Source organism: Schistocerca nitens, chromosome 3, assembly GCF_023898315.1.
Source record: "Schistocerca nitens isolate TAMUIC-IGC-003100 chromosome 3, iqSchNite1.1, whole genome shotgun sequence".
Lineage (NCBI taxonomy): Eukaryota > Metazoa > Arthropoda > Insecta > Orthoptera > Acrididae > Schistocerca > Schistocerca nitens.
The window spans coordinates 604,218,366-604,229,148 of NC_064616.1; the positions used below are offsets into that span (position 1 = coordinate 604,218,366).

General features: G+C 46.8%; 1 pseudogene; it reads right to left on the reverse strand.

The window, feature by feature from the left end:
• Nucleotides 1–577: 577 nt before the first annotated feature.
• On the reverse strand, nt 578–695 carry LOC126250554 (5S ribosomal RNA; annotated as a pseudogene).
• Between the last annotated feature and the right edge of the window lie 10,088 nt (nt 696–10,783).

A 10,783-nucleotide genomic window follows, 5' to 3' on the forward strand; every position in this document is an offset into this window, starting at 1 on the left:
GTCTATGAAGACAGCCATGTTCACAGGGCAGTACACAAATGTTCTTGGTTCGACGATCATTTAGGCACCTAAAGCACCTTGAGTTGCCACATAAATTATTTGATCTTATTCCCATAGAAAATGCCTTGGGCTATTTGGAAAAAGAGGTGAATTATAGCAATCACCATCATTGCAATTCAGTAGCTATATCAGGTCTAATCATCCATAATTGGCTTCAGTTTCATATAACATATGGCACAGGAAGAAACTTGTGGATTCCTTTCTTCACCAAATTATAGTCATTATCACACTCTACCCGAGTCATTTTTCATGGGAAGGTTTTTTTTTTGTGTGATGTACTTAGTACTGGCCACTACTAGACAACTATAAATACAAAGCACTCCGTCTTCAAGCCACGAGTGGCCTACCGGGACCATCCGACCGCTGTGTCATGCTAAGTGGAGGATGCGGATAGGAGGGGCGTGGGGTCAGCACATCGCTCTCTCGGTCGTTATGATGGTATTCATGACCGAAGCCGCTACTAATCGGTCGAGTAGCTCCTCAGTTGGCATCACGAGGCTGAGTGCACCCCGAAAAATGGCAACAGCGCATGGCGGCCCGGATGGTCACCCATCCAAGCGCCGACCACGCCCGACAGCGCTTAACTTCGGTGAGCTCACGGGAACCGGTGTATCCACTGCGGCAAGGCCGTTGCCAGACAACTATAAATATACATCCAAAAATATTACTTGTTGGGATATGTGCCTCTCCTATGAAAGCCACTTGCCTGTTAGTACTAGAGGAGGCACTCAATGTTGTTACCACTCATTCTAGCGCATCTTTGAGCCTTCCTTTCACCAAAATTCTGAATTCTTGTGAACACACCTGACTGCCCTCTGATATGGTCACATGCATGGGGCACAGTCTCCTGTAACGCCCAAGTGAGGAGGCACCCTACTGGGCTCTCTCAACCAATCCACCACTTATGAATTGTTTGTGTTGGGTACTTTCGCACAAGGCATAAAAAATGACGTAGTGCTCCATCACGCATAAACGACACCCGTTGTATTTCTGTAAAAGTAATGTTTTCCGGTAGAACTGGTAATTTTTCACGCAAAAATTCTACATCTACATCCGCATCTGCTTATATACTCCATAAGCCACTGTGCAATAAGGAGGTTACTTTACACAAATACTGTAGATTTTCTTTCTTATTCCATTCACTTATTGAGAAAACGAAACTCTCCATCAAAACAGGCTCCTGAAGGCCCAACAGTACCGATCAACCACCGTGTCATCCTCAATCGATAGGCGCCACTGGATGTAGGTATGGAGGGACATGTGGTCAGCACACCGCTCTCCCGGCCATTATCAGTTTTCGTGACCGGAACCGCTACTTTTAAGTCAGATAACTCCTCAACTGGCCTCACAAGGGCTGAGTGCACCCTGCTTGCCACAAGCGCTCTCTCTGTTATGAAAGCTCTCATATTACGAGAACCACCAATTTCCCCACGTTCGAATTCACTTCGCTACGACATAATGCATTCACAACTACACAGAACACTGTTCTGACCAACACTGACACTTGCAACATGTCGACGGCTTTGCACAGATTCCGCTCGTCATCGAAGCAGCGCAACCTACAGGCTTGGCTACCATCTGCGTGGATGTTCAAGCATGCGTTTTTCGCAGCGGCTGAATGTCGTTATTCATCACGAGCATTTATGTTACAGTTGGGCTATACCGACCAGTTACGTTCCTAGTAACCCGTCTCTGAATTCGTTCCATGTCTATTCTTCAAACGCTAGAAATATACTCTAAATGTTGCGTTGGTATCTAAAAGAATAGAGTGGGAAAAGTCTGCGCGACTGTTAAGGTAGAATAGAACAAAATATTTATTCACCTTTTTGAACATGGTTGCATGGAATTGGTGTCGTCATATAAAGTTTGCGGTGTACGACACGTTTCCGTGGTGTTAGGAAATTCCCGTTACAAACGTCTAGGACTTGTAGAGGCGAGTGAGTACATAATATTTTGACTAGGAACCCATGTCTAGAAACGTACCGTTTCCATTCCACGACAGTTTCAATTTAGATGTGTAACGCGTCCGCGTCTGCTGAAGGAAAGAGAAAAGTCTCAGAATTGCTTGTCCTGGTATGCAGTAGGATAGACAGGATGACATATTGGACCCGTTCTTGGTGAAAGGAAGGCTCAAAGATGCGCTAGAATGAGTGCTAACAACATTGAGTGCCTGAAGGTCCGGTATGGTTTCAGCATGATGGCGTACAATCTCATTTTTCATGTGCGGTTCAGAGACATCTCACCAGACGATATGGTGAAAGATGGATAGGTCGACGTGGTCCATCCGCATGGCCGCCGCGGTCGCCGGATTTAACTCTTATGCACTACTTCATGTGGGGTCGTATGCAAATTTTAATTTACGAGCCTTCTGTAGAGACAGAAGAAGATCTGCTGGAACGAGTTCTGGCCGCTGCATTAGAAACTGAAGACACACCTGGTGAGATGGAGAGCGTGTACCGGCTCATGCTTCGTAGGTACAATGTCTGTAATAACGTTGGTGGTCGCCACGCCGATCCCTTGTTTTAATGCCTCAGTACTGTTCTGTACGTAAAGTATGCTGGTTTCTTTTTTATTTTGGAATAATGTAAACACATAATGTTTAAGAATTAATACAAACAGATGTGCTTAAGTGATAAATGGATGTTTCGTTATGTTCCTTTTCGAACCGTTGCCTCATAATTGAACTGCGTCACGCCTAATTCAGTTTCTCAAGCGGAAATGGATGTGTTAAATATCTGAACTGAAACCGTCGTAGAACGGAAACGGTACGCTTCCAGACATGGTTTCCTGTTGAAAATATTATGTTCTCATATCCCTCCACAAGTCTTAGAAGTTTGTAACAGGAATTTCTGAACACCATGTATAGTTAGAACATTACAGTATTCTTACACGAATCCTTGTCTAATCTAGTTATAATTATGTTACAAGTAGGCATTTGGTTTATTATTAAGTTAATAATGCACATTATTGTAGAAGCTGGCCTTCGTTTGTAATTCTCATACTGAATGCCACAATGAGCATGTCACATAAAATACTACAATTTATAATTTGACATAGGTACTTAAGAATCAAAATGTAAAGTCACATGTTACAGATTCTTCAAAGTCCTATTTTATTATCATGTTTTTGAATTTATTCAAAAGCAACGAGAGGGCAATTTTAGGTACTTTAGAACTGTGTAGTGCCAATATTTCAGTTTAAATAACCCAGCAATTGGCCGTTCTGTTGGGTACGAAACAGCTTCTGTCGCTGACCCTTCGTTGTTGTTGTTTGGTTGTGGTCCTGGCGCTAACTGTTGCGTAATGCGAAAAACATTACGTTATTTTCGTATGGAATTTTTTGTTGCGGAAATAAGATGTAGCTCCGCCAATAACGAGCTTACGAAGTTCGTCTTTATACCATCATTTACTACGATGATATACTGGGTGGTTAAAATGGTTCAAATGGCTCTGAGCACTATGGGACTTAACTTCTAAGGTCATCAGTCCCCCAGAACTTAGAACTACTTAAATCCAACTAACCTAAGGACATCACACACACATCCATGCCCGAGGCAGGATTCTAACCTGCGACTGTAGCGGTCGCGCGGTTCCAGACTGTAGCGCCTCTAACCGCTCGGCCACCCCGGCCGGCTACTGGGTGGTTATAATTAAAGTGCAGCTACTCACAGAAGTCCAGCGTGGGCTGCAACTATCGTATGGCAGTGGAACTTAGTAAATATACTAATGCGTTAATGCGGAACAGATTTATGCTGAAAAAATAATAGTTCCAGTTTTGCCACCAGGTGCAAATCAGCGCTGTACAGCAGCTCGTCGTCATCTCTGGTGTTCGTATTGAACAAATTGTGTAAGTGGCGGTTAATAATAAAATCAGTATTATGTCCTTCCCACTTGTTTGACCATCTCTGCCTACATCCAGTCCTAATCCATCACATACGGAAACATTTCTGAATGTCTTTCTTGCATTCACAGCGTCGGATTTGCACCTGGTAGCCAAAACTGAAACTAAGTCTTTTCCAGTGTAAATCGGTTTCACATTAACGCGTTAGAACATCTACTACGTTTCGCCGCCATAAGACACTTACATCCCAGATTAGACCTCTGTGAGTAGCTGCACTTTAAATATAACTACCTGGTATTGTCATTCTTGTGCTACACATACATTAATACATCGACAGCATTTTCATATGTCGAGAGAATCTGTAGTCGTTTACTGCGAGGAAGTCTAGGCATTGAGGGAGAGATGAAACTGCGTAGACTGTAATCCACAGCTGAAGCTGAATCTCCCTCAGGGATGCACAGATGCGGTCCGCCACTGATCTGATGGCTGCCCCCGCCTTGTTTTTTTGTTTTTCCACTCACCTTTCATTCTATCCCGAAATGGAGAGAGCGGGCCGTTGTAGAACGTAGTCTTTTGAGCCCAGTTTAGTGGAATTATGGCAGAGGGATCGCAGTTCGCAATAATAATTTGTCTCACAGCATGATATTTTGGAATTTGAGGCCCTTACACAGTCACAGCAGGGAGTTTGGCGGCCTGTGGTACTGGCAAGTCCGTACATCCCTGCGGTACTAGCAAGTCTGTACGGCCCTGCTTCTGAGGAAAAGTTCACAGGCGTCTACGAATGGACCACAATTAGGAACAAGTACTCTCGTTTCCCCCCAAAATAATGGCTTTTCTAAGAAGGGAGAGCATAAGGGAACAATTGACAGGAATGGGGGAAAGAATACAGTAGAAGAAGAATGGGTAGCTCTGAGGGATGAAGTAGTGAAGGCAGCAGAGGATCAAGTAGGTAAAAAGACGAGGGCTAATAGAAATCCTTGGGTAACAGAAGAAATATTGAATTTAATTGATGAAAGGAGAAAATATAAAAATGCAGTAAATGAAGCAAGCAAAAAGGAATACAAACGTCTCAAAAATGAGATCGACAGCAAGTGCAAAATGGCTAAGCAGGGATGGCTAGAGGACAAATGTAAGGATGTAGAGGCTTGTCTCACTAGGGGTAAGATAGATACTGCCTACAGGAAAATTAAAGAGACCTTTGGAGAGAAGAGAACCAATTGTATGAATATCAAGAGCTCAGATGGCAACCCAGTTCTAAGCAAAGAAGGGAAGGCAGAAAGGTGGAAGGAGTATATAGAGGGTTTATGCAAGGGCGATGTACTTGAGGACAATATTATGGAAATGGAAGAGGATGTAGATGAAGATGAAATGGGAGATAAGATACTGCGTGAAGAGTTTGACAGAGCACTGAAAGACCTGAGTCGAAACAAGGCCCCGGGTTCAAAAATGGTTCAAATGGCTCTGAGCAAAAAAAATGGCTCTGAGCACTATGGGACTCAACTGCTGTGGTCATCAGTCCCCTAGAACTTAGAACTACTTAAACCTAACTAACCTAAGGACATCACACACATCCATGCCCGAGGCAGGATTCGAACCTGCGACCGTAGCATTCGCACGGTTCCGGACTACGCGCCTAGAAGGCCCCGGGAGTAGACAACATTCCATTAGAACTACTGATGGCCTTGGGAGAGCCAGTCATGACAGAACTCTACCATCTGGTGAGCAATATGTATGAGACAGGCGAAATACCCACAGACTTCAAGAAGAATATAATAATTCCAATCCCAAAGAAAGCAGGTGTTGACAGATGTGAAAATTACCGAATTATCAGTTTAATAAGTCACAGCTGCAAAATACTAACGCGAATTCTTTACAGACGAATGGAAAAACTGGTAGAAGCTGACCTCGGGGAATATCAGTTTCGATTCCGTAGAAATGTTGGAACACGTGAGGCAATACTACCCTTACGACTTATCTTAGAAGAAAGATTAAGAAAAGGCAAACCTACGTTTCTAGCATTTGTAGACTTAGAGAAAGCTTTTGACAACGTTAACTCGAATACTCTCTTTCAAATTCTGAAGGTGGCAGGGGTAAAATACAGGTAGCGAAAGGCTATTTACAATTTGTACAGAAACCAGATGGCAGTTATAAGAGTCGAGTGGCATGAAAGGGAAGCAGTGGTTGGGAAAGGAGTGAGACAGGGTTGTAGCCTCTCCCCGATGTTATTCAATCTGTATATTGAGCAAGCAGTTAAGGAAACAAAAGAAAAATTCGGAGTAGGTATTAAAATTCATGGAGAAGAAGTAAAAACTTTGAGGTTCGCCGATGACATTGTAATTCTGTCAGAGACAGCAAAGGACTTGGAAGAGCAGTTGAACGGAATGGACAGTGTCTTGAAAGGAGGATATAAGATGAACATCAACAAAAGCAAAACGAGGATAATGGAATGTAGTCAAATTAAATTGGGTGATGCTGAGGGGATTAGATTAGGAAATGAGACACTTAAAGTAGTAAAGGAGTTTTGCTATTTGGGGAGTGTAGTGGACTGTTAAGGCAGCCAGTCCACAGTGACGGGTAGCCGAAAGGGCACGCGTACACACACGCCGACTGGCGCGAAGTCTGGAACAGGATTCGTAATGAATGTGATAAAGAAAAGAACGTAGCTACTAGAACACTTAACTTTTATATCGTCCTTTGGTATACAGCATTCTTGATGATACAAGTGAGACTATCTTGAGATACATGCAATGGTACAAATGGCGCCTTGCTAGGTCGTAGCCATTAACTTAGCTGAAGGCTATTCTAACTGTCTCTCGGCAAATGAGATAAAGGCTTCGTCAGTGTAGTCGCTAGCAACGTCGTCCGTACAACTGGGGCGAGTGCTAGTCAGTCTCTCGAGACCTGCCTTGTGGTGGCGCTCGGTCTGCGATCCTGACAGTGGCGACACACGGGTCCGACATGTACTAATGGACCGCGGCCGATTTAAGCTACCACCTAGCAAGTGTGGTGTCTGGCGGTGACACCACATTCCTCCCCCGCAAATCGGCGAACGGTCGTGTGATAAGGCTTCCGCCCGCCGTGGGGAGGACCCCATGTTGACGTATGCGATGGGATGGGGAGCCTAACAACAGGCGAGGCCGTGCCACCCGCACCCTGCCATTCGGTCCGAGGGGAGCTAGGAAACGCCTGAAAACCTAGTCCAGGGTGCACGTCAACATGCGGTGTATGCGCCCGTAATGAGACAGGAGGGGCCGAAAGGTCGACCTCCATTGCGTCGGGGGATCCGACGCGCGATGACGCCATGTGGGCCGGAGCGGGCAAGAGTTCCATGGCGGAGGACAGCTGGTCACGGGAATCGATCGGCGGCGCGTGACCCAGGGAGGCGCTGGGCGGCTGCAGCGAAGCGTCCACTGCGGGCGGCGCCGGCGGGAGAACATGCGGCGGCGGCGGCGGCGGCATGTCGCCACTAGGCAATAGGGAAGGCAGCGTCGGTAACACCTGGGGATGAGGCGAGCCAGTAGATGGGTCCCCAGGGCGCTGACTGGACGGCACCGTCGCTGAAAGCAGACGGGGAGCGGCAGAACCCGGGCGACAACAGAGGCGCAGCTGATTGAGATGCCGACGCACCTCACCAGAGGCCCCCAAAACCAGATACATAGCGCGGCCGAGGCAGCGAAGAATGCGCCCTGCGAACCAACGCCGGAAACCTCGATAGTTGCGATAGAAGACAACGTCGCCAGGAGCAAAAGCAGGAGTCTGCCGCTGCACAGGAACCTGATGCGGCGGAAGCAGCAAAGACATCAAGGTTCGATGAGGACGACCGTGGAGCAACTCAGCTGGCGAGCGACCATCGCGGGGCTGAGAGCGATACGAGGACAAAAAGAGCAATAATGCGTCCTCCCGAGAATGCGACTCTTTCAACTTCAACATCTGTGACTTGAAAGTCCTGACCAATCGTTCAGCGGCACCGTTTGACTGAGGCGAAAACGGCGCGGATGTCAGATGTTGAATACCATTGGCCTTGCAGAATGACTGAAATTCTGCGGACATGAATTGTGGGCCATTGTCGGAAACAATAGTCTGCGGAAGACCTTCAATGCAAAAAATAGCGGATAACGCTTGGATGGTGGCAGAAGACGTCGTGGAAGACATCCGGACAACAAAAGGAAAATTGCTGAAAGAATCGACCACAACCAACCATCAAGCATTCCAGAATGGACCGGCAAAATCTATGTGCAAGCGTTGCCAAGGGGAAGTGGCTTTCGGCCATGCAAAGAAGTTCCGCGGTGGTGCGGATTGTTGTTCGGCACACGCCATGCAAGAAGAGCACATAGTCGTAATCGCAGCATCGATTCCGAACCAAGTACAGTGCTGACGAGCAAGTTGTTTCGTGCGCACTATACCCCAATGTCCTTGGTGAAGAAGCTGTAAGACAGAGGACTGTAACGAACGTGGGACCACGACTCTGGACTGATCATTATCAGAACGCAACAACAAAACACCACGTCGTACAAGAAGTCTCTCCTTGTCAGCAAAAAATCGGCGAACCAGCGGATCCGCGATCCGTGACTGTGACAAGGGCCATTGCGTAGCAACAAAACGCAAAACAGTAGCAAGAACAGGGTCAGCAGCTGTGGCTGTAGCGACACGACGAAAATCAATCGGAAACGAGTCGACCACATCCTCGGTTTCCGAATCAATGAACATGCAAGCAAGTTCGGAAGAATCGAATGCTTTATCCTCAGCAACAGGCAAAAGGGACAACGCAGCAGCGTTGCCGTGCGTAGCAGCGGACCGATACAAGATATCGTAGTGGTTGGCGACCTCATAATGCAATGTGTGGGGAACATTGCGCGCTCGGAAAAATTGCGGTTGCGCGTTGACTTTCAGTTCCAAATGTGCTTCATAGTTCTTAGTGCAACCAAGGCCCGGTGCAAAAATGTCTGCAAATTCATCACATAGACTAGAAACACTGGCTGAAGGCACAGTCTGGTTCACTGATAGGACCTGATTGACTATAGACAAGTTAAACAACTGAAATAAATCTAACCCAAACAAGTTCACAGCAGAAGAAGAACGAAGAACGTAAAATGACACAAGTTTTGTTTGTCCCTTGTATGTTGCAAGAAGAGTGCACTGTCCTAATACAGGGATAGCTTGTCCGGAATAACTCGTGAGCTGAACATTTGCTGCACGCAACGGAGGTGCGCCCAGTTGTTTGTACATGGCGGGATTGAGCAATGAAACTGCAGCTCCGGTATCGAGCTGGAATGGTATCACTTGTCTGGCAAAGTCCAAATCTACAAAAAGTTTATTGTCCTGCTGACGACAAGAGCGACTGTTTTGTGCAACGTGAACAGACACTGGTACAGAATCACGTGCGACGTGACGGGATTTGCGTCGACGTCGACGCACACTCTTTGTGGGACGAACACAGTAACTGTTAGCGAGAGGAACACTGGACGGGGTGGAATTAACTACATGAATGTCCATGGGCGAAGGTTCACGAGCCCGATTGTCCTTGGTTCGATTCCGGCGCGAAGCAAAGGGCCTGGAATGGTTGTGAGTGTCTGATCTGAGCTTTTTCTGGCAAACACTTTGAACATGCCCTTTCTTATTACAGAAAAAGCAAATAGCTTGGCGTGACGGGCAATTCTCAGGCGAATGTCTTGTTGCACACCGCGGGCATGATTTCACTGCATTTGCTTGCGTGCGCGGGACACGTGGCGGTGCGGACGTGCGCGAGGGCAGGTTAGCGTTCCGTGCAGCGGGCCCGGCGGGCCGGTTAATGTGACACACGGCTGGTGAAGTTGCAAATGATTCCTGAGCAAAGTCAAGTGTGTCTTGCCTACCCAATATGTCTATCACTTGTTGAAGGGAGGGATTAACTAGTTTCAAAATCTGTTCCCTTATGCGAACATCAGAAACGTTCTGTGCAATTGCATCACGCACCATGGTATCTGAATAAGGGAGTCCACAGTCACATTCAAATGCACAGTCCCTAGTAAGTCCTTGCAAAGTTGCAACCCACTCCCTATTAGTCTGACCGGCCGTACGTTTTGTACGAAAGAACGCATACCTTTTTGCAACGACATTTACTGTTTCCTTGAAATAGGCATCTAAAGCAGACAAAATTTCTTCGTATGACAGAGTTGCTACGTCGCGCCGGGGAAACAATTTCACTATCACACGGTAGGTGGACACACCTACACACGAAAGCAAAAACGGCTGCCGCTCATTACCTTGAATTCTGTAGGCGGCGAGATGAAATCCAAATTGTCGGGACCATTCTGTCCAAGACTCAACGGCTGCATCAAAGCTACGAAACGGGGGTGCAACCGCATGTTGTGGCTGCGGTAGCGGCGAAGCGGCGGCGGCGGCCGCATCGTGTTGCAGCGCACGTTGACCCTGGACGAGCTGTCCAAGGGCATCCAATAACGCCTGCGTCTGCTGATTCTGCAAGCGATAAAATTCGGACAGTACATCCGGAGAATGTGGCGAAGCCATGACACAAGCAAATTAGTGCAATACCAAAGAACAAGATCCTGATTAATCCGCGTCGACAATGTAGTGGACTGTTAAGGCAGCCAGTCCACAGTGACGGGTAGCCGAAAGGGCACGCGTACACACACGCCGACTGGCGCGAAGTCTGGAACAGGATTCGTAATGAATGTGATAAAGAAAAGAACGTAGCTACTAGAACACTTAACTTTTATATCGTCCTTTGGTATACAGCATTCTTGATGATACAAGTGAGACTATCTTGAGATACATGCAATGGTACAAATGGCGCCTTGCTAGGTCGTAGCCATTAACTTAGCTGAAGGCTATTCTAACTGTCTCTCGGCAAATGAGATAAAGGCTTCGTCAGTGTAGTCGCTAG